Source organism: Heterodontus francisci, chromosome 13, assembly GCF_036365525.1.
Source record: "Heterodontus francisci isolate sHetFra1 chromosome 13, sHetFra1.hap1, whole genome shotgun sequence".
In the NCBI taxonomy this organism is placed as follows: domain Eukaryota; kingdom Metazoa; phylum Chordata; class Chondrichthyes; order Heterodontiformes; family Heterodontidae; genus Heterodontus; species Heterodontus francisci.
The window spans coordinates 50652892-50678045 of NC_090383.1; the positions used below are offsets into that span (position 1 = coordinate 50652892).

At 41.4% G+C, this 25154-nt stretch overlaps 1 protein-coding gene across 5 annotated transcripts in view; it reads right to left on the reverse strand.

Annotated features, from left to right (window-relative positions):
- Positions 1-25154, reverse strand: part of LOC137376374 (rho guanine nucleotide exchange factor TIAM2-like) — a 438770-nt gene that overhangs the window by 65731 nt on the left and 347885 nt on the right. Inside the window, exon 1 of one of the 5 annotated variants that reach the window (XM_068044811.1) lies at positions 3190-3275. The exons of the other annotated variants lie outside the window; for them this stretch is intronic. The gene's annotated coding sequence lies outside the window, so the exon portion shown is untranslated. Of the gene's footprint in view, positions 1-3189; positions 3276-25154 lie in introns of those variants that run through there. 5 annotated transcript variants of the gene reach the window in all.

Below are 25154 nucleotides of genomic sequence, written 5' to 3' on the forward strand. Positions count from 1 at the left end.
CTGGTTTTTAGTTCTACATTTATTAAAGCAACATGAATATATCACTAATACTTGGTGGACCAGTGAAATATAACTGCCCTACTGTATTTGTTAACCACCACAGTACAAGCCATCACATGGACTTTAGCAGGTACAGCATTGGACATGAGCACGCTACAGTTTTACACTTTGGAGGTTTTAGACTTACAGCTCCACCAGCTGCCTAGCGGTAAAAGCATCACCTAACATTAAGATTAGCAACTCCCTATCTGTAGCTGATCACAGCCTTGGCAGCAGTTACAGAATGATAATTAACCTGAGCAACCCACGGCTAACAAGAGGGAAAAGATCAAGATTCCTATTGGCATTTAGTAACTTCTGTTAGAAAATGCATATATTTTAATATTGAGTGCAGGCAGGATAAGACTTGGCAGTGATGCTATATTCACACAGCTCATTGACATTTACTCTCCAGGCTCACACGAATAGCCATTTGGGTGAGGTGCTGTGGGCAGCTGGTACACATGGAGTTATATCCCATCAAGAAATGGTTGCTTAAAGCAGTGATGAAGGGAGAAAAGACAATAAATTCACAACAATACCTGATATAGAAATCACAGCACAGAGGCACACCAGTCAGCCTATCATGCTTGTGTTAGCTCTTTGAAAGAGCTATCCAATTAGCCATTCATCCTGTGCTCTTTCTCCAAAGCCCTGCAAATGTTTCCTTTTCAAGTACACATCCAATGCTCTTTTGAAAGTTACTACTGAATCGGCTTCCACCATTCTTTCATACAATGCATTCCCAAAATAAAACTTACTGTGTAAAAATATTTCACCTCATGGCCCCTGTTTTTGTAATGTTACATTGCTAAAATAAAATATATCCCAATAAAAAAATTGAAATGGAACTTAAAAAGAATCTGTGCTGCAATATCTGTTTCATTAAACTGCAGCTGCTATGTACAAAGACCAGGTTGCATCATTCAAAGAAAACAATTCACAGAGATACAAATCTTTGAATGTTGAACAGATATCAGGTCAAAGTTACACAGGTGTTGTTTTATATGGGAAATCTATTCTCGTGACTGGTCATATAAAATTCATGAGTTCCGAAGAAGGGTCACTGACCCGAAACGTTAACTCTGCTTCTCTTTCCACAGATGTTGCCAGACCTGTTGAGTAGTTCCAGCATTTCTTGTTTTCATTTCAGATTTCCAGCATCCGCAGTATTTTGCTTTTATATTAAATTCATTGTGCCTAAATGTGTTAACTTATCTCAAGCTAACTCCATAGCTGTCAGCATAGTAGAAACTTGAGATTTCTGACCAAAACAAGATGTTTGCAACCAATGGTGTGGATTTATGGATTAGAAACTCGACTGAAATAACTACATTCGAGCTGCTGTACATAGTTTTAAGATGTTCTTTGCACTTTTTAAATAGCACTATGCGTTGGTAGAGGTTTTTAAATCAGCATTCTCACTGATTGCAAACTCTTTCACGTTCACAGTCCACAACACTTTCACTTTTAAGTGTTTACTTTCTTTAAGCCATGGATGGGAAATTCCTTGGAGCTGTTCCCACTCCACCTCCGTAGCTTTGCTGCTAGTGTGGTGGAAATCTCATTTACCCTTATAAACAATGATAAATGTTGCACTTACAGCAAAGTTACTCTGCTGGAGTGGAAACAGTTCCAAGAAAATTCTTGATCACAATTGAGAACCAGATTGAGGACTGATCACTCATTATATATTAATTTTATTTGCACCTTTTCATGATTATTCTAAAGCAAATGAGTACAATGGAGATGCTATTGAACTCTGCCTCAATTCAGAGAATTCTCTCAAATCACCTGTCCCATAGCCTTCTCTCCTCTTCTGAAAACATTAGTTTAAGCTCCTCAATCCTTGTGCAAGACACCATTGCCCAGCTGAGAGGATATACAGGCAGCATGCTCCCAAATATGTGTCAAAATGGGTTCCTTTAATAAAACTTTCATCTGCATCATAGCAGGCTCGAGAAACCATCCGATCCCTAGTTTTTCTTAAATGAAATTGTGCATTGCAAGTCTGACGTGAAGAACCTAGGAACAACTAATTTGCCTCAGTTCTAGCAGGCCCCAAAAGCCATGGGTACGAAAGTGATTTAAACATCTAAAGAAACTATGTGTTTAAAAAGATAAAATGAACAGTTTTTTTTTTAAGAAGGTTAAAATGCTTAGATACTATATTGCAATGCTATTGCATTGACATTTTGGTGCCACTGCAATGCTGTTGCCTTAATTTGATGCCAATTAACATGTGATGCCAACATCAAATTGCAGGTGCAACAGGTCCTACAGCCTCCACTGAAACTGATGGCCTTGTTTCATTTTTAGTTTCAAGTTGTTTTTTGTGAGGTGATACATTGTCGACTCAGTCTCCTACTGATGCCAGTCCACCAGGCAATCCTCCAACAACTGCATTCACAACTCCACCTCAATTCGGGCACATTCAAAGACTAAAGTTACTGTTTTACAATAAGCTGAAGTGATCTGCAGAGGGTCGTCTGTGCTTTGATCTGAAGCTCAGAGCAGTTCTGTTTGTGGACAGATAGAAGTAACTGATCACAAAGTGCAGCACTTCGTTTTGGACTAAAGTTGCAGTGGGAAAAAATAACTTGGTGAATGCAAGTAGTGTGATACTACTAAAATGTTGCACGATTCCACTGACCTCACTATACTGGTGGAGCCGTATAAACAGCAGCTTACGGATATGAATTGGCAGCACCCAAGTGCAGTGACGGAGAATAGATTTTATTTCGAAAACAAACAATTGAAGGAATGCAGCCAAAAAAACCCACAAATTCCAGTTAAGAACTGATTAGCAGCTCCAATAATTGTAGCTATCAAGAATGAGTCGATTCGTTTTGCCTGCATATCAGTAGTCACTGCACTAATAAGTAGTTTATTGTATGGGAAATATTTTGAGATCTGACGAGGCCTTATATCAATCCAAATCTTTAAAAAGTATTTGAAAATAATTTTCTTTCTGTTCTACCATGTCTATGACACAAATAAATGAGCACAATGAGTTTTGCGCCCAGCCACCTTGCTTCTGTGGATCTCTCTGCATATAGCTAGAAGATTACAATAAGTTTTATAATCAAAACAGCAATGTAAATCTGTTAGTATCCATCTGAAGAACTATTCACTTGAAATTACACTTACAGCTCATGGCTTCCTGTGCAGTGAATAACTAGGATATTTGCAGGTCTTCTTGTTGATATCAGCAAACAGTTTTGTGCCATTTCATTTACCACATTTTTGCATATTTGTCAGGAAACACAGGTCCTACCATATCCTGTTGCACTGCATCACTGGGCAGCTGCCCAGTGCCAGGTAGGCAATTATGAAGCTGACATTTCTTAACAGAGATGTATCGGTACATATCAACTGTTAAGCATCCGTCTTAATACCTTTGATTTTTTAACCATAATACTTGTGCTAGAAAGGAATAACTGCATCCAGATAAAAAGATACATTTATAGAACTGTAACATTTTCAGGTATTGAAAAGCAGCATTTGACCAAAATGATCTGGGGCCCTCTGGAAGAGCTGCATTATTGGGTCCCCTTCTCTTTGGCTTGTTCTAGTGAAGCACTGAAAATTCAGCTATTAATCTAGAAACAGAAAGCAACTGTTGGGCCCAGCAATGCAAGTGTTTCCCTGAATCTGGTAGCAGTATAAGGGATAATACACACATCTGCAGCTAGCTGTGTACACTTTTAACTTAGGAACAGGAAACAGATTTTCTGAAATGATTTTGGCATGAATAGCTGGTTGCATTTGGTAGCATTAAGCCATGGCAACTATATGGTTGTAAAAGGTTAAAAACAAGGGGGGGGGAATTTCTATGTCCCAGGACAGGCGGGAGAGGTGCAGAGTTAAAAACTTAAAATTGGGAAAGTCGACACTAATCCACTGCGAATCCAGGGCAAGTAAGTAACTTGCTAGAGATGCAGGTCAGCAATTTTAAGTCAGTAAGGCTGTGTGCCTCAAACTCTTAGCAGCCACTTAGATTTAGAGGCTCTGGATCACGTTTCCCAGGGCTCAGAAAACCTGGCAGCTGAAGGGAGGTAGGCTGCTAGATCCAGCAGGTATGCTTTTCCAGTACTGCTTGTGGGCCAGATGGAGTAGGAGTGCTTCCCCCGGCCCCTCCCCCTAAGCTAACCATCCCACAGCATCTTAATTTGGCTGGCTGCCAGGCGAGAAACAGAGAAAAAAAATCAAATGAGGTCCTGTCATTAAATTCAGCAGGATCTCCACAATCTCGACCACAAGTCACCTTTGCTCACTCTTGTAAATATCTACCATTGAATTTTACAATTAAGCCATTTTTAATGCATTATATTCGTCCACTAAAGAAATATTATCTAATTGTGGAACTTGAGGCCACGTTAACATTGAGCCAACATGGCTAAAACAATGGGTAACAATACATCTACTTATTGGATAATTAAGATCAGATAGGAAAAGTTTGTGTTTGAAAAGGGCTTCCATATTTTGACCACTCTTTGTTCTACCATACTGTATCCAATATTTGGATTTCGCCAGAAAACAACTCGCATTTAAATAGCGCCTTTAATGTTGGAAAGCATCCCAAGGAGCTTCACAGGAGTGTAAGACAAAAATTGACACTGCCAAAAAAGGGAAATATTGTAGGAGGGGTGACTGAAATCTTGGTCATCAAGGTAAGTTTTAAGATGCATTTTAGGAGGAGAAGTTGGAGTGATTTAGGGAGGAAATCACAAGCAATAGGGCCTAGCCATTTGAAGGTATGGCCACCAATGGTGGCAATGAGAGTACAGGATATGCAAGAGGCCAGAGAAGGAGGAACACAGAGTCCTTGAAGAATTGTACAGCTGGAGACGGTTACAGAGATAGAGAGGGGCAGAACCAAGGATAGATCTTTGGGGGACACCTCAAATAACAGTGGGGAAACGGGAAGAAAAACCAATGCACGTGCTTCGCTGGCTACAAATGGATAATTAAGAATGCAATCAAGCAATGAGTCCCACTCAGCGGGGTGACAGCGGAGAGGCGTTGGAGAAACAGGGCGCGATCAACGATGTCAAAGGCTGTGGACTGGTCAAGGAGGATGAGAAGGAATAGTGCACCATGGAAAGTCACATGGGATATCATTTGTGGCTTTTGTGATCAGAGTTGCTTCAGTGCCACAGTGGGAGCAGAATTCTGATTGGAAATAGAGTTGCAGGAAATATGGGCACGGATTTGGGAGGCAACAAGTTCAAGGGCTTTGGAAAGGAAAAGGACTTTAGAGATGGGGAGGTAGTTTGCAAGGACAGAGGGGTCAAGGATCGGTTTTTTGATGAGGTGAGTGATGACAGCAGGTTTTAAAGGGAGAGAGGCAGTAACAGAGGAGAGGGAGCTATTTATGTGAGAAAGGGAAGTTGGGTGGTCAGAAAAGGGAGCAGACGGTGGAAGGTAGGAGAGAAAAATGTAGCATGGAACAGAAGCAAATTCAGTAATCTTGAATAAAGCTTTGAGTTGGGGACTAAGTGCAAGCAGCTCCAATATTTGTGGCTAGTATACTGCAACCTATTGTATATCAAAGCACATTACTAAATGTCAATGGGATGCCAACACAGCTATGACTTGCATAACAAAAATAAAACACAGACAGGGCAAGATACCCACTTGTTTTGAAGTGAGCTTTGTCTACATCAACACCTGCTGAGTTTCTGTGGTAATTCACAAATGGCAATTACGAAAGATTGACCTACATAGGAATGCCATAACAACACATCAAACTGTACAACATAATTGCTACCAGTGCTGATTTTCATTTAGAGAAAGGTTAATGCATTTCTCCTTTCACTTTAATTTTAGGTTTCAGACATGCATGCCACAGCTTATCCAATGTGAAAATAGTGAGAATCAATGTCATCTGATCAGCAAACTTTTAAGTAATTGTAGTACAGATTTCAAGAATACAAATAAAGAATTGTTTTGCCATAAAACCTGAAAGCACAGATGGAAGAGTCACCTGCCAGTATCACCGTGAACCTGTTAATGACCAGCACTATTGGGCACTTCTTTCAACCAATAAGCTGCACTGAAGAATCATAGTTAAAATTAATTATCTGTACAAGGAATCATCTCAGCAGCAACTGGAAAACCTATGCCCAGTTAAAGAGTTAAATGTGGAAACATCAACAGGCTGCACCATTCTAGAAATGTCTTTGTAGTTCTAAAATTACAGAAACTTTAAATTCTCCCCCAACCCCAAGACACACATACACAATTTGAAAGCCATTTAGGAATAAAGTGCGGAATGTAAATATCCAATTTGCCAAGTACTTTTGTCTTAGCTAGGTTAGTTCTTGAATCACTTCAAGGAGAATGCCACTGGAGGATTAAGTACAAAAGATGGGGTATTAATAGCCTTGCATAAATCTTAGATAATTGAGTAAATAAACTTTGGGAATGAAGGCCAAAAGTTATAAAACTCAGTCAAAAAAAAAACTACGCTCCCTGCAGAATTTTGAAGTGACAACACTTCAAAGTATTTCTTTGACTGTAAATGCTTTGGGATGTCCTGAAGTCATGAAAAGGGCGACATAAATGTGTGTCTTTCTTTTCTCTTCATGATCCTTAATAAATGCATTATAAACAGGGTCCCCAAACCTTCCCAGGCACACATTTTCACGATTCAAGGACTATTCTTCCCACAATCTTACAATGACATGTACTGTCCAAGGCCTTACTGAAGTACAGATATGCATTTTAAAGGATCCTATACTGGTGTCAGCGCCAGTGTTCTCATGCTCAATCCATCGCCTCCTCTTGCTTGATCAATCTTTCTGCCTAAACCCCATCTTCTGCAGCAAACAGACTTGCTTGGGTGACAAATATGTGTTGAATATTGGAACACAAAGTCATCTCAACTCAGCACAACTATTTCTGATTAAACTCTCCCACTGCTACATAATTTAGTTTACAAAATGTAGTCCTACTGTACAGGTACAAGTAGCACTGAAGACACTGATTCATGCTAACGTACAGATTAATGGGCATCAACAGCCCTTCAGAATTTCACTGCCCTTCAAGTACAATCATCCACAGGATATTTATCAGAAACAAAGAACAATACAGCACAGGAACAGGCCATTCGGCCCTCCAAGCCTGCACCGATCTTGATGCCTGTCTTAGCTAAAACCTTCCGCACTTCCGGGGTCCGTATCCCTCTATTCCCATCCTATTCATGTATTTGTCAAGATGCCTCTTAAACATCGCTATCGTACCTGCTTCCACCACCTCCCCCAGCAGCAAGTTCCAGGCACTCACCACCCTCTGTGTAAAAAATCTCACCTCGCACATCCCCTCTAAACTTTGCCCCTCACACCTTAAACCTATGTCCCCTAGTAACTGACTCTTCCACCCTGGGAAAAAGCTTCTGATGATCCACTCATAACTTTGTAAACCACTATCAGGTCGTCCCTCCACCTCCATTGTTCCAGTGAAAACAATCTGAGTTTATCCAACCTCTCCTCATAGCTAATGCCCTCCAGACCAGGCAACATCTTGGTAAACCTCTTCTGTACCCTCTCCAAAGCCTCCACATCCTTCTGGTAGCGTGGCAACCAGAATTGTATACAACATTCCAAGTGTGGCCTAACTAAGGTTCTGTTCAGCTGCAGCATGACTTGCCAATTTTTATACTCTATGCCCCGACCGATGAAGGCAAGCATGCCCTATACCTTCTTGACTACCTTATCCACCTGCGTTGCCACTTTCACTGATCTGTGGACCTGTATGCCCAGATCTCTCTGCCTGTCAATACTCCTAAGGGTTCTGCCATTTAGTGTACACTTCCCACCTGTATTAGGCCTTCCAAAATGCATTACCTCACATTTGTCCAGATTAAACTCCATCTGCCATTTCTCCGCCCAAGTCTCCAACCGACCTATATCCTACTGTATCCTCTGACAATCCGCAACTCCACCAACCTTTGTGTCGTCCGCAAACTTACTAATCAGACCAGCTACATTTTCCTCCAAATCATTTATATATACTACAAACAGCAAAGGTCCCAGCACTAATCCCTGCGGAACACCACTAGCCAGAGTGCGATCATTTCTTCACCTGCGCATGTCAGCAGGGATTATTGTATACTGAACCCACTCAATTTGGTCTCCTCCCTAACCTGAGACACTGAGGCCAATTTTAGCATCCTAACTGCCACTGTATTTGACATCAGCTATACAACATCGAGTGACTGAATCTGGGACCTTCCGCTTTGTATAGCTCAGTGCCACAAGGGACAGTGCATCTACCCCTTAGCCATCAGCAGAACTAATTTATGACATAAAAGTTCAAAATAAACTAGAAATAAATCTGCAGTATTGGAAGCATCCAGTGATAATACTTTTGCAATGCAAGTTTTATTAAAAAGCAGTTACTGGGAGCATCTAAAGGAGCCATCCTGAATAATTTTCAAGTCTTTCAGATGAAACCTAAAACACATCATTCACACCATTGAAGTACGGAGCTTTAACTGGATGAAGAAACATTTATCCAAACCAATATATTGCATCATTCATTTTGGAATCTAAGACTCTTTACCTATTTCTTAATTATCAGAGCTGATTTCTGTGCAGTGTTGAATACAACTGGGTCAAGTGACTCATTCATTTGTTTTATAAACCATTCCTCTTGCTCCATATAAAGTTTCCCAATTTTACAGTAAAATTCATGCTTTTTCTAAAATCTCTAATATTCCAGCCACATTCCATCAAAAAAGTGCCCTTGTTTTTCTGCAGTAATAATTTGATCACTAGACCAATAACAAAGTTCAGAGATAAATTACAAAACTTTTAATTGATTACTCCCATGGCATTAACTTTCCTTCAACAAACAAAATCAAAGTCTTCCTGTGTGGACACTGATTGGCTAATATAGATTTCCTTAACTGTTTCTAGTGTAAGATCCATCAAAAACAGGGCCACATTAGGTTCAAGACTCACCATGGAAAACATCTTATGAAGTGAGCCATAAGCTGCTGCCGCCTGCTGTTTGGTTTTGCTAGCAAGTCCCCTGACTCTAGGTCTCTTTTTTCTAGAGGCAGGCATAGAGGTGTTAATCCTTGGGCAGCCGAGCACGGCTGGACAATACTGTAGAATGAACACGTATCAGAATTTCATTCCGGTACATTCCATAAACTTCAATCTGAATGAAAAACGACTATGCGATGAAAAAACAATATCTCCACTTGGACTACTTCATGACACTTGAAAACAGAACGTTTTACATGCAGTTTTTATTATGCAAATTTCAAACTACTGCTTCATCGAGAAGCAATGGAAGATCAGTTGGAAAGACTTTCCCAGCTACAAGTGCTGTCAAGCTGCATATATATTCTGGCAGGGATAGAACTCCGAGGTGTTTGAGTAGACCGCAGGCCAGCGCTCAGCACAGGTTCCACGTAGCTGTTCGTCGGGAAGACAAGTGATTGAGATATCATAGAAGAGGTTACCGCCAGTATACCACCTCTAGCTGCGAAGTCAGTCAGCACTAACAAAAACATGGTGCAACATGCACACAAGTCATGCTGCAAGCTAGTAAGATAAGAAGCGAGAGAGAGAGAGAAGCTTAATTAGCTGCAAATCATCCTGTACTCCATCGGCCAGAACCTCAACTAAATTGTTTGAATTAAAACAACCTCTTCGACTTGGCCTCCAGACCAGTAAACAGTCCCGCAAGCAATGTAATGAAATTAGTGATCTCACAAGCATACGGTACAGACTTCATACACACCCAACAAAACACCAGGATCCAGCCTTGATGGAGCATTACTCTCATAAGCTGAAGGCAATTTTTAAAAATCCATCTTCTGCACATATCTATTTTCTGCTCTTGCCCTTGAAGAAAATTTGATTATAGCAATAATTTTGGTTGTACCACCAGTCTCTGAAGGGATGCTAGACAGCAGAAACAATCTTTCAGAACATGCTGCAGCTGGTTTATGACATAATTAAAAGGCACAGCACAACGGAGTTCAGGGAAAATGCTTCATAACAAAACAGCGGCAACAGTTCAATACATACCCTTTTATAACTGATTTTATTTCAATTAAATTGAATCTTTTCCATAGTAACATAAACAATGAAAACAAGATTTTAGTATGGTTTGCTAAAGTTAACAGACAATTTAATGGCACATTATTTGAGACCAGAAAAATTACAGCACAAAGCCAGCCCCAAAAATGCAGTCCAGTGGCAGCAAACTGTAGACCCTTACTTGTTGCATCAGAAAATATTTCAACGGAACAGTAAATTTCACCTCCCAAATTCCAGTGGAACAATACAAAAGAATCACATCTGAACACAAACATCTAAACAGTTCCTTAGAGAAGGAAACACCAGAGAAAATACATTTCTACCACTCTTTGCCCTTTTTGGAAGTATCCTCTTATAGCACAGTATTTTCTGCCTCATGCAGGCCTGTGATACCTAGTGATGTAGTTTGTGGAGTCACTTCATTGGAGCTTGTCCAGGATTCAATTTATTTTAATATAAGCTAGTGCTTTGGCCTCCTCAGAAACTAATGTGGAGCCACCAAACCCCAAAGGAAAAATCACAATTGACCAAGTATTGCTGCAAGGTCACTACTGACTAGTTGGTTCTTAAAACTTAGATGGGGAGCTGCTTTGGATTTTTTTTTTTAAAAATTCATTCATGAGATGTTGGCCAGCATTTAGCACCATCCCTAATTTCCCTTCAGAAGGTGATAGTGAGCCAGCTTCTTGAACTTTTGCAGTCCATGTGGTGCTGATTCTCCCGAGGTTCTTTCAATGTACAAAGTTCCAGGATTTTGACCCAGCGACGATGAAGGCATGGCAATATACTCCCATGCAGGATGAAGTGTGACTTGGAGAGGAAATTGGAGGTTTTTCCATGTGCCTGCTGCTCTTTTCCTTCTAGGAGTACAGGTAACAGATTTGGGTAGGGTTGTCAAAGAAACCCTGGGGAGTTGCTGCGGTACATCTTGTAGATGGTACACAATGCAGGCACAGCACACCAGTGGTGGAGGGAGTGAATGTTTAAGGTGGTAAATGGACTGCCAAATAAGAGCAGCTTTGTCCTGGATGGTTCAAGCTTCTGGTGTTGTTGAAGCTGCACTCATCCAGTCAAGTGGTCAGTACGCCATCACAGTCCTGACTTGTGTCTTGTAGATGGTGGAAATACTTTGGGGAGTCGGGTGGTGAGTCACTCGCTGCGGAATGCCCAGCATCCGACCTGCTCTTGTAACCACCGTATTGATAAGGGAGATCTAGTTAAATTGCCGGTCAATAGCGACCCCAAAATGATGATGGTGGAGGATTCAATGATTGTAATGCCGATGAATGTCAAGTAGAGGTGGTTAGACTTTCTCTTATTGGAGATAGTCATTGCTTGGCACTTGTGTGGTGCAACTGTTACTTGTCACTTATCAGCCCAAGCCTGAATGTTGCCTAGGTCTTGCTGCATGCGGACACGGACTGCTTCATTACTTGAGGAGCCGCAAATGGAACTGAACACTGTGCATTCATCAGCGAACATCCCTATTTCTGACCTTATAATGGAGGTATTAGGGACAGGTGGTTAGTGGTGTGGACAGCTCCCACTTTTCACCTCCCAACTGACCACAGATAGTGTTTTGTTAAGAATGGTGCGTTAGTCCCAGAGTGTTTTAGGGTCAATAAAAGAGACAGGTTTTCTTGTAGGTTTTTAAAAAAAAAAAGAAAAACTATTGTTATGGTCAAGTGAGGAGAGGTCGAAGGGCTTCCCTCTTTTCCGTCTCCTTGTTTGACCACAACAGGTTTAATTCTTTCTTAAAGTGGGTGTACTGGTCAATTCAGTAGATGTTTCATTACTTACTTGCAATGATCATAACAAGAACCAGGCAGGTTTTCTTGAGCATAACAAAGAAAGAGATTAACTTTATTGTAACTAAACCAACTATATATAATAAACTACGCACCAACTTTACTCACTCATTTACACGCACAAATAGGTTAGAGCTTGGAAAGGTAGATTGGTTGAGTTAGAGTCCGTAGTAAAAGGGGTATACAGTCTGTGGGGTTTGGTGATTCGGTTGGCTTCCAGCTGAATTTGGTGGTCCTGAGGCTTTTAGTTTGAAGAGGGAGATGACTGGTTCAGTGGGTCTCTTGGAGATGATTTCCTCCAACCGGGTTTCTGACTGTAGCCAGAATATGAAAAGGTGGTCAGTCAACAGGCAGAGTTCGAAGCTTGTAAGCTAAAATGGAGAGAGAGGAGGATTCCCACTTGGGTCTGCACATGTTTTTGATCTTAGAGTAGGTTAAAGGCTCGACACAACATAGTGGGCCAAAGGGCCTGTACTGTGCTGCACTGTTCTATGTTCTATGTCAGAGTTCAGAAGCTTCTCCTTGCTGCTGTAAAGAAAACACAGGCTTAAAACCACAGATGGGGAGGGGCTTGTCGCTTGACAGTGACCCAGTGATTCAAACATGGTAGCAGTGTTTCTTTTCTTGCTAAAAAGAACAGGTAGTTCCCTTAAAATTGCTGGGTCATGGTTGTTGCTGGGATGAGCAGCCATTTCGTCTCCACCTCACAGGCTTTGCAATGTAGGATACAGTGCTGCAAATTAGGTGGCCACCCTAAGCTGCCAGAAAAGTTATCCTTCATCTGTTCTCTCAAATTTCTTCAAAAAATATTAAATTCAGATTTCCAGTCATTGGATTAAAGAAAATTATCATTCAACAAAGCAAGTTGGTGCAACACTATTTATTGTGAAACAATCCCCAAAATTAGTGCAACCACACACGGATTTACACACATGCATACACAAGTATAGTTAGATATAGAGAAAAGGGTAGGATGCAATTAAAGTCCAAATTACTGTACAAGAGTCCGTTGCTGAAAGAACTGAGTTTTTTTTGGAAGGAAATTTTATAATGGTGTTGCAGGCCTGAATGTTCCCTGTCTTAGAGTTGCTGAAGTATTGTAGTTTTCTGTGGTTAAAACTCAGCCCAAAGTTTATGGTGCGAATCTGGTTTACTTTCACATATGGAGTGGCTCAAAGTCACCTTGCAATCTCTCTGCTGCATTGATTGTTCAAGTTGTTTTCAGCACAGATCCTATCTCTCAGCCTCTGGCTTAAACTGGCTTTCTGTGGTCTTTGGTTGATCTCCCCCTCTCTTTCCAGAGCTACCTTTTAAGGTAAAAGTCTATCACATTTGAGTCTCTGTCGGGTGACAGAGAGCCCTCTCCCCTGGTGTGACTACACAATTGTCCAGGCTTTGGAAATCTTTACTATCTGGTGGCATCGGGATGGAAACCATTCTGTTACAATGGTGCTACTTCACCTCCTATTCATCTTTGTTTCTGCTGTGGAGTCAGTCTGTCTACAGAACCTTTGTTCCTGTAGGTACTAGTCAGTAAAATGAAATGAACTTTTTATTTCAATGTGTTTGCTCCAAAGCTAATTCAGGCTCAGTTAATGAGTTTCATTTTTGCAGACAGGCTTGTTTATTGACAGTACATTAGGGGTCACCAGACCTCTACTCTATTTTGTGTGGTACAAATGTACCCATTTTCTTGTGGTTCTGTTCAACAGTTGACTTTTATTTCATAATTCCTCCAGTTCATTGTTTATTTTCATCATGGCTCCTTCCAAACACAACAGAGGGAAGTTCGTTGATGAAGCAGTTGAAGATTATTGGTCCTAGGATACTGCCCTCAGGAACTCCTGCGGCAATGTCCTGTGGCTGAGGTGATTGTCCTCCAACAACCATAACCATCTTCCTTTGTGCTGGGTATTACTCCACTGAGTGGAAAGTTTTTCTCTATTCCCATTGACTTCAATTTTACTAGGATTCCTTGAGGCCATGTGGTCTATTGCTGCCTTGATGTCAAGGGCAGTCACTCTGGCCTCACCTCTGGGATTCAGCTCATTTTTGAATCAAAGCTGCTTGGATCAAGGCTGTAATGAGGTCTGGAGCCGAGTCATGGTGGTGGAACCCAAAATAAACATTGGTGAGCTGGTGCTGCTGGATAGCACTGTCAACAACATCTTCCCGCATTTTGCTGATGGAAGAGAGTAGACGGATGGGGCAGTATTTGACCTTATTCGATTTGTCCAGCTTTTTGTGGAAAGGATATACCTGGGCAATTTTCCACTTTGTTGGGTAGATGCCAGTGTTTAGTTGTACTGGAACAGGTTGGCTAGAGGCATGGCTATTTCTGGAGCACAAGTCTTCAGCACTATAGCCAGGATGTGGTTGGGGCCCATAGCTTTTGCTGCATCCATTGCATTCAGCCATTTCTCGATATCAAATGGAGTGAATCAAATTAGCTGAAGACTGGCTTTTGCAATGGTGGGGACCTCAGGAGGATGACAAGGTAGATCATCCAATCAACAATCTGGCTGAAGATAAATGCAAATGCTTTAGTCTTGTCTTTTGCAGTCATGTGCTGGGCTCTGCCATCATTGAGGATGGGAGTGTTCATGGAGTCTGCTCCTCCATTGTTTAATTGTCAATCACCATTGATGACTGGTTGTGGCAGGACTGTAGAGCTTTGATCTGATGGGTTGTTTGTGGAATCGCTTAGCTGTGTCTCTAGAATGCTGCTTCCCCTGTTTAGCATGCCATGTAGTCTTGTTTTGTAGCTGCACCAGGTTGACACCTCATTGCATACCTTTCGAGTATTGTGCATCCCTGGAGTTGAATGTTTCAATATTTAGCCAAAGCTGCAATCTATAGGGCTCACTGTAAAAGAAAGACGCTTTAAATATAGCACCTTTCATAAATCCAGGATGTCCCAAAGAGTAATCACTGTTGTACTGTAGGAAACACACAGCCAATTTGAACACAGCATGTGATAAATGGCTACATAACCGGTTTGTGATTTTGGTTCAGGGATAAATCTTGGCCCCGGACACCAGGAGAACTCCCCTGCTCTAACTTGAAACACTGCAATGGGATCTTTTACCTTCACCTGAGGGAGCCTTGGATTAACATCCCATCTAAAAGAAAGTGCAGTACTCACTCAGTACTGCACTGGAGCATCAGCCTAGATTTTGTGCCGAATTCTCTGGAGTGAGACTTGAACCCATGAATTTCTGACTCAGAAGCGAGAGTACGATCACGGAGCCACAGCTAATACAATGGGTGGCATGAGGCTCCTCCTTTTCACTGATGTCAGCAGAGCAGTCCGGAGCTGGCTAAACACACTACAATTTACAACAATGACTCAAAGCACATTACAGAAAGTCAACTGGACAACAAGAGAGCCAACGTTGCTATGCCTTACACAATGTAATTAAACCATTCATAGACAGAGCAAAGATACCCTGCTGCTTTTGGAATCAGCATTATCTGCTACATTTCTGCAGTTCACCGTTAGGCAGGCCATTGTTGAAATAAATCATTACCAGACATATTTAAAGAAATATAAACACAAGAAATGCTGGAACCACTCAGCAGGTCTGGCAGCATCTGTGGAAAGAGAAGCAGAGTTAATGTTTCGGGTCAGTGACCGTTCTTCGGAACTCTGAAGTTCCGAAGAAGGGTCACTGACCCGAAACGTTAACTCTGCTTCTCTTTCCACAGATGCTGCCAGATCTGCTGAGTGGTTCCAGCATTTCTTGTGTTTATTTCAGATTTCCAGCATCCGCAGTATTTTGCTTTTATATTTAAAGAAATACTTTTGTTTGACTGCACAATTTAGGAGAACTTGACCAAAACAATCTTTTAGTTTATCCTTTTCTTTCCCAAACTGTTACACTTAACCTGAACTCTTTTAAATAACATATACAGCACATCATGGCTGAGTAAGCATGGTAAATGGTCAATTACCAATTAATTCAAAGTGTAGTTTCATAACAGACGGAAAAAGGCATTTTTATTGATAATCAGGATTTTTTTTTTATATCTGATCGACATGTAGCAAAAGACTTTCATTATTCAGTTTAGTTCATTACAGTGCAATTTACCAGCTTAGCATATTCGTACACCTAAATTGCAGGTCTCTGATTAGCAGGATGCTCATTTGTGCTCAGGCGCTAGTGAGCAATTTCAGCTGATCAACTGGGGGCTGCAAATGACAGAAGTGGGGAGGGGGTTTGGGGGGGAGATGAGAATAAGAGAATTACTCAGGGGAGAAAGAATCAAGTTCGGGTGGGGTGGGGGGAAATGGAAGGAAGGGTCAAAACAGGCAGAAATTGTGGTATATCCCTCAGCAGACCTTTAAAAAGGTATGAATTGGCTAAGGTTGGAAACAGATCTGCTGTCTACTCCGGGATTGGTCTGGAGTCTCCAAGAATCATAGAAATCATAGAAACCTACAGCATGCAAGACGGCCACTCAGCCTATTATGCCAGCCAACAAGTAGCCATCCAGTCTAATCCCACTTTCCAGCACTTGGGACTTAGCCTTGTAGGTTACAGCACTTCAAGTGCATATTCAAGTATTTTTAAAAAGGTATGCGGGTTTCTGCCTCTACTAACCTTTCAGGCAGCAAGTTCCAGACCACCACCACCCTCTAGGTTAAAAACCTCCCCTCGAATCCCCTTTAAACCTCCTACCCCTTGCCCTAGATCTATACCCCTGGCTGTGGACCCCATAAACAAGTGAAATAGGGCTTTCCTATCCACTCTACCTAGATCCCTCAATTTTATACACTTCCATTAGGTCTCCCCTCAGCCTCCTCTGTTCCAAAGACAACAACACACCCAGCTTATCCAATCTTTCCCCATAACTAAAATTCTCCAGTCCAGACAACATCCTGTCATGCTAGGCCCCCACCTGCCAAGAATGAGGCACATTAAGTTTGTCATGAACATTGATTTTAAACTGTTACTGGAGTGAAGAAAGAACTTGTTAAACAGATCAGCCGTGGCTGGAAAAGACATTTGCATATTAACAGACGGTGACTGGAAGGGCAAAGGACCATTCCCTGACGCATTCAACCCACAATGGACCTTGATCACCAGGTATTGTGTGTAAGAGGAGCATTCCAGGCCCTGCTAAGATGATACAATCCACAGAGCCAAGACATGATCAGACCAGTTAGTCACATGACTAACCTGCTTAGCAACCTGGGATTTTCTGAATTGTACAGTTTTTGAACTGAGTGTTGGTTTGCTCCTGAACTGAGAAGATCTCTCCTGTCTGTTCCCATCTCTTTCTCACAAGCCTCTGAATCCACTGACACATAAACCCCAAGAGAAAAAGTCTCCTGCAGCGAACAAGGTTTAGGAAGAATACTGGGCCCCAACGAAAAGCAAGATCTACCTACAATCAAGGACTCTACAGTGAGCTTGAAGAACTATAACAGATCCTCTTCAGATATTGCCTCAAACTTTTCCACTTTATTTTTCTTCTGTTCTTTTCTGTCTCTATGCGTATGCATGCTAGCGTGGGCGCGTCGTGTATCCATAGGCATTAACCGAATTAAAGTTTAAATAAATCTAAACTTTTCTTCTTTAAGCCTAAGAAAGCCTTTTTGTGCTGGTTTCTTTGCCTTATAGTTGGGAAGTGGTGAACAAGGATTCACCAAGAGGAGCTAAAAACAGTGTGTTTAAAATTAAACCCTGTTAGGGCAAGACCAGGTGAAGGCTGGAAGGGACCCCTAGACCTCTTTCTCACCTGGTTGGAGCAATCCTCATAAATCTCCTCTGTACCCCCATCCAGTGCAATCACATCTTTCCTATAGTGTGGTGACCAGAACTGCATGCAGTACTCCAGAAAGTAAAGGCATGGCAGGGAACCTCAGTCTCGTGGAATGCGCATCCTGTGCCATGTGGAAAGTCCTGGACACTTACTTGAAACACTTAGCAGCTACACACCAAATCGGCTCCTTCCCTAGTTGGGATGTCACTGTAGCTGTTTTGCAGATGCTAGTTTTGTTATTGGGAGATTTTACTGGAGGCTGTCTCCCCCACTTTAACTCCTCAGTCAATGTGCTTAGTTACCACACAGGTCTGCTGCCACTGCCACCAGTGGATCTTTCGGTAATATGGATAAAAGTCTCCCTATTCACCAAATTAATGCCTCAAGACTTCAGCTCTCAGGTATCACTTGGACCACTTCTTGTTTTGTAAAAGACCAGAACAGCACCTCTTCCCTCACTGTGCCAAATTCCCCGGGATTAGTACTCTGTCAAAGAAGTACCCCATTGAGCTGGACTCTATGCTACTTACTAAAGAATTTAAGATTAATCTCCAGGATACTGCTACAAGCAATTCAGGAGAAGAATCATACGGCGTGAAAAATAAATTGTGCTCATTTTCATTGAACATCTCTGCCTATTAAGTAAAAATTTTGGAGATGAGAAAAAAAGGTTCTTTGGCTAACAGTCAAAATCATCCAATTGGGTAAGCAAAAGTCCTTTTACTTCCCACTTGACTTTGGAAGGCAGTGCAGTTGGAAACAGGAGTTCATGTGATGAAACACCCAGGAATACACTGAACCAGAGTTAACAATCCTAGTCTATTTCCTTGTTAGGAAATGGCACTTCACATTGAATAAGGAGGGGGAAATGTAAATTCCTGTCGCCACCACAAGAATTGCTTGCAGCCTTGTATATATTTTAAAGCAAGACTGAATAGTAGTCATATTACTTACATAATCAGGATCAAATGCATATTCATTAAGGTTCAGAACCAGGAAAGGATCAAGTCAGAAGACCTGGTCAAGATCCATAACTGGATACTGCACTGCTTTAGGAGCTGAATGTTGTAATGAAAACCTAATCATTTGCAACTACAACTGTAGAAATTCTATCTGGAATTGGGAACACGCAGCTGGCTGAATCCCAAATCCACTGTATCTGTGGTCACCACAAAGTGTGCACTAAAGACAGCAAGTCTAGGAGTATTTTAGCCATGAAAGACACCAACAACCTCCAGAGAGGGGTACTATCACTGGGTCAGATTTTGGCATCCAAGTAATGGTGAGGCTAATGGCACTTGCCGTACAGCAACTTCAGGCAAGGAGCAGTTGAGAAGTTAAATGCCAATATCTAAAAGTTTCTGTCTGAGATGTGTCGCTCCACCACTACCTTTACAAAAACAGCATTTTACAGTTTGCCTCGCTGCCCGGTTTCCCTCACTTAGCCATCATCAGCTTGAACTTTGGGCAACTTGTCACCCAAAACATTTAAAAACAAACATACAAGGGAAAGTCTAACTGATGGCAGATGCTAAAAGACACCCAGCTACAACATTGTGATGCTTTAAACCTCTATTAAATGCTGCTATTTTTTTCTAGCAACTTTTCATACAAATTCAGTACACAAAGTAAATAACTCAGTCTGAGAATAGCCTGTTAATACAATAAAATTCCTGTAACCTGTCAACAAACGGTACCTGCCATTAGCTAGAGAAGTGTTCTTGCTCGTTTAATCCCCATGGTTTTTTTTTGATGCAAGTTGCTGAAAGGTGGAAATGCTGTGACACCCTCTACAGGACATCTGAAATCTGAGTGAGCAGGGTTAGCAACTGTGCATCTCCTTAATCAAATTGAAGGATTGTGAAATGAACAACACACGGTCTGAACAAGAATGTGTAAGTTAGAGTTGGTGAATTCAATGTAAAATCAGGTACAGAAAGTGAAATAAGAGAGAGGGAAGAGACAGAAAGAAAAAAAGTCAAAAATTTAATTCAAAAAATCTTCAACATTTGAAGCCTGAAGGAATGAGACTTCAAACTTGTAATAGTTTTCAATGGTTGACAGGCAGTAATTAATACTTATCACAAAATTAAAAGGATACTTGGATTTGAAACAATAACTTAAATTTCTGAGGCAAGTATACTTTGTATCTACCGTGCAAGTACAGGAACTTCATGCTGCTTAATGAATTTGAACGGGGAGCCAGACAGCAAGATACAGGAGTAGGCCTTTCAGCCCCTCGAGCCTGTTCCACCATTCAATATGATTATGGCTAATCTGATCATGGACTCAACTCCACTTTCCTGACTGCTCTCTAACTCGACTCCCTTGCAGATCAAAAATCTGTCGAACACAGCCTTGAATATATTCAATGACCGCCTCCATTGCATTCTGGGGATGAGAATTCCAAAGATTAAGGACCCTCAGATTAATTCCTCCTCATCTGTCTTAAATGGGAGACCCCTTATTCTGAAACTATGCCCCCTAGTTCTAGATTCCCCCACAATTTTTATCCAAAATCTCCTTTGTAGTGCATCACATCTTTCCTGTAAAGCAACAACCAGAACAGCACACAGTACTCTAGATGTGGTTCAACTGGTGTTTTATACTAGATCTAACATTACCACCCTACTTTTATATACTATGCCTCAGCTAAAAAAATATCCTGCATGCCTTTTTAAGCACCTTTTCTATCTGTCCTTGGGATCTGTGGACATGCACCCCAATGTCCACAGTTCTACTCCCAAGATCAGCACGAAGAACTGGGGTGTGAAAGGAAATATACAATAAGGTGTGCTGAATTCTTTTAATCTGTTTACTCACCAGCTGTTTCTGTAACTACAGGTTTGCCATGCCCCAACAAAATTTGCAATTTAAGTTTACTCGTTTCTATATTTGTTTTCAGAAATTAACCACTGTTCTAATTAAGGAGGTTAGCAATATTATCTTATATTTCACATTTAGACCCTTTTAATTAATTATGGCGGTTATACTGCTTGGTTTAGTTTAGAGATACAGCACTGAAACAGGCCCTTCGGCCCACCGAGTCTGTGCCGACCATCAACCACCCATTTATACTAATCCTACATTAATTCCATATTCCTACCACATCCCCACCTGTCCCTATATTTTCCCTACCACCTACCTATACTAGGGGCAATTTACAATGGCCAATTAACCTATCAACCTGCAAGTCTTTGGCATGTGGGAGGAAACCGGAGCACCCGGAGGAAACCCACGCAGACACAGGGAGAACTTGCAAACTCCACACAGGCAGTACCCAGAATTGAACCCGGGTCGCTGGAGCTGTGAGGCTGCGGTGCTAACCACTGCGTTCCGATCTAAATAGAGAAAATTTTAGAACTGTTACTGTGCTTATTCAGTTACTCCTCCTTGAAATCATTCTTTTCCAGGACCTCAAAACTGTGAAACTCCTTACTTTCCTCAATCTCCTGTTCCCTCTAAAATCTGCAGACCTTTAAAATTGGAGCTTGTTGTCACATAATTACTACCTTTCTATTCACAACATCTTCTACCATATGGTTTTCCCCCTTGATAGCCTGTACTACAGGCCTTGGTGCTTCATCTGGATTTCTCAGTTTAGAGAAAGAATTATGTAACTCGATAGATGGAAATGCAAGTTACAGCTGGACAGCTATACAGATGATCCTAAATAAAGCCTATGTGCACTAATCCTTCCTCTCTTCCCTCCCCTTCCAACAAATTAGTCTTCTGATTCTATTAATCATTAATGACATTTACAATTTTCTGACGAATTCTACCTTCCAGTAAATATTTCAAGCATTCCCAGCGTTGGTAGTTATTCTGCATATATCCTGTCTAAAATCCAATTTAGCATATCACGTGGGAAAAGTAATTAACAATGAAATATAACAGTGAATACTAAGTGAATATAAAATTGCATTGATAACCGTGAAAAATGCATATCTCAAGTGGCTTTATTTCGTCGTCGGCTATCCCTCAATTCGAGGATGACATCTACTCAAGGTTGCATGTTTCTGCAATGGGTCTTCATGTGACTGAACCGACCTGCAGATCTTTGGGCACATGGGGCAGGACAGGACGTCCTAGGAGGTAGTTACATACAGAGAGCAGGATGTGTTTTCTTTTCTTTCCTTCTCTGCTGCCACTCTGCATCATTAAGGCGTTTGGACTCTAAACATGATGCAGCCTGACGGACAAGTTGTCACCATTTTGAATGATTGGTAGCAAGCTCCTCCCAGTCACCAATGTCAATGCTGCTGCACTTCAAAGAGAGCTTCAGAGTGTCTTTGAAGCGTTTTCTTCACTCTCCCTGGACCACTGGGCATTTGACAGATGAGAAAACAGGACCTGGCAGGGGAAGACTGTTTTTAGCCATCCAGACACACCGTCCAGTCCATCGAAGTTAATTTTGCAGGAGCTTTGCCTGAATGCTTGTGGAGCTGGCTTCAAGAAGGAAACTAGCATTTGGTTGACTGTCTTCCCATTGAATCTGCAGGATGTGCTTAGGCACCGCTGATGGAATGTCTCCAGCGCTCTTGGGTGTTACTGATCCACATTCCAGGTCTCACTGCAGTGCAGGAGTATGGTGACGACAATTGTTCTGTACACTGGGACTTTTGTTGACTTGCAGAGATCTTTGTTGTCAAACACTTGCTGCCGTAGTTTGTAGAAGGCTGAGCTGGTGCAGCTGATCCAGTGCTGGATCTCCTAATCAATGGTAGCCTTTTGAGAGGTGGCTGCCAAGGGACAGGACGTGCTCAACATATTCCAGAGTCTCTCCTTCAACATAGATGGGAGGTGGAATATTTGGCTGAACAGGTCTGGGTTGAATCCAGCCATAATAAGAGGTTATAAAGTTAAAAAAGTGTTATTTTTCTATTAATTAGGGATTTTAAAAATTAAAAGCAGGGTTCATCTTCCTAAAAAGGTTAAAAAAGTTCATAAGCATGCTTCTGTGTTAAAGGACTTGCCTCATCTTAGAACACAGAAGCAGCTTTTGATAAGAGGGATTCACTCCTAAAAGCCATGAACCTCATCCCACAGTAAAACATTGATAACACATTTTTACAAATGATCACTTAAGCTACCAGTGTAATCGTTAATAAGATGGTTTTATGCGGACAGCCCTAAACTACAGTCAACTGAATTCTTGACAATACTGACTGAACCCAAGAAACTGAATTATAATCTTGAAGGAGTTAGATAACAAATGGATGTTGACCACCAAGAGAGAATCACAGCTTGCAGTTAGCCTAGACCTTCTTAGAAATCAAAGAAGGTCGATCTTAACTAGAAATTAACAGTTATACAGCCCAATATGGGAAATAAAAGGGGAACGAACCTACTTACAAAAGACGCATCACCTCGATACGTAAAAAAAATTAGTTGCGCAACTTAGAAACAGTATAAATATTGGAACCACACAGTGCATTTTTAGATTCATTGGATTTGCTCCAATGTGTCTCATGGTAAAGGCATTAGGGGCAGGTGATGATAATTCCCCCCCTTAACTGGGGCAGAGGTATCTTGCTGAACTCTGTAGCTTTCTACTCAGGGATTGAAGGTAAATGTTACTTTAATGATTGATGGAAATCTTAAAATATTTTACTGTAACAATATTTGATTTAAAAATTGGATCCTTTACTAGAAACAAAATTATACTTTCTTTTCCTAGAACTATTAATGTTTGAGTGACTGTCTTACCAATTGTGAATTGTGTGTTCAGTTCTTTAATAAATTTTTCTATAACTTAGAAATCATTTTGTCTCAGTCTTCTGGATCACTAACTCATGAACCTGTCTCCGTACACACGTTGGTGGGAAGGTACATTACTGAGGAAAGATTCCAGACTCTTATAATACCTGGGTTATTATAATCTGGCTGAAACTTGTTAAAAAGGCCATCTGGAGGAAGGTAATATTCTCAGATGGTTCCTTTCCTTTGGGAAGAGTTACATCAGTTCTTCAGACCCATTCAAGTGTCTGAGAGATCTAACCTTCGCAACCTTAAATGAGAAGTACACCCGATCCGGGATGGTCCTAAAAAGGGGTTAGGATAATAATACACTACAACCTGTCTCAAGATGACTATGAAGAAGTCAAAAATAGGGTATCAGGGGCTGCCAGTACCTCGAAAAGGTCAGTGCCTTCAGGAGGGGTGATTTAAAAAAAACTCCTGTAATAAAAAAAAACATGGAAAACATCAGAAATTTTAAAAGTTTAAAGATATGGGCATTTCTGGCAAGGCCAGCATTTATTGCCCATCCCTAGATGCCCTCAGGTGGCAGTGCTAGGCCGCCGTCTCAATCTGCTGCAGTGCATGCAAAAAAAGGTACTCCCAAAAGTTACAGAATTTTGACCCAATGACAATGAAGGAATGGTGATAAATGGCCAAGTCAGGATGTTGTGCAACTTGGAGGGGAACATGGAATGATGTTCCTATGCGCCCATTTTGTTACAGGAGGCAGAGGTCACAAGTTTCAGAGAATCCTTGGTGAGTTGCAGCAGTGCACCATTTGGTAGTACACATTGCAGCCACAATATGCCAGTAGCGGAGGAGCAGGATGATGTTTAGGCTAGCGGATGAAGTCCCGATCAGGCAGGCTCCTTTGTCCTTGATGGAATTGAGCTTCTTGACTCTGTTGCAGCTGCACCCATGCAGGCAAGGGGAAAATGTTCTATCACACTCCTGACTTGTGCTTTGTAGGTGGAAAAGAGGCTTTGGGGTGTCAGGAGGCAGAGAGTTATTCTGCAATGAGTAGCTCATTTTCTGTCAATTATACAGAAAAAGTTTAATACATTTTTGTAAAACTTTCCCCATCTTGATCGCCTGCTGGGATCGAGTTCCAAGGCTCCAGGCACCTTGCAATGCCACACACAGGAAACATAGTACAGTGAGTGTTGGCAGCTGTGCCACTCCTTTCTTCACCTTACATCCACACAACTGTACTTTCTAGTAGTCACCAAGTGCCTTGGCAGATTGTTTTCCTTCCTAACTCAAGATTTCTCAGAGTCCAACACTGCCAGAGCTGATATTGGCTCACTCAGGGGATTAAGATGAGCTGTTCAGTGTAGGTCAGTGCATACTATACATTATATGATCTACAGCACCTTCAATCAGCCTTTTTCTAATTGATTTTCCCATCGTTGGGCTTCTTCTTATAGGCAGGCATCATTCTTTGGTCAAGAGTGACAGTACAGAGGCAACCAATGGTCATGCTTCTGCCAAAGCTACTATTACTGGTGTTTAGGATGTAGAATAATGAGGTCAGAGTGACTTTCCTACCCATCCTTTGCAGAAGCTTCCCCTTTAATAACACAGCTGCAATCGGAAAAATTGTGATCACAGACATTGGTCTTGACATTATGTTGTGGAAATATTAGTGTATGAAAACATATTCGTACTCCTGCATTACTTTAACAGTAGTATTAACCTATTTAACACTAAGAAAGCACAAAACAAAGGAACTGCA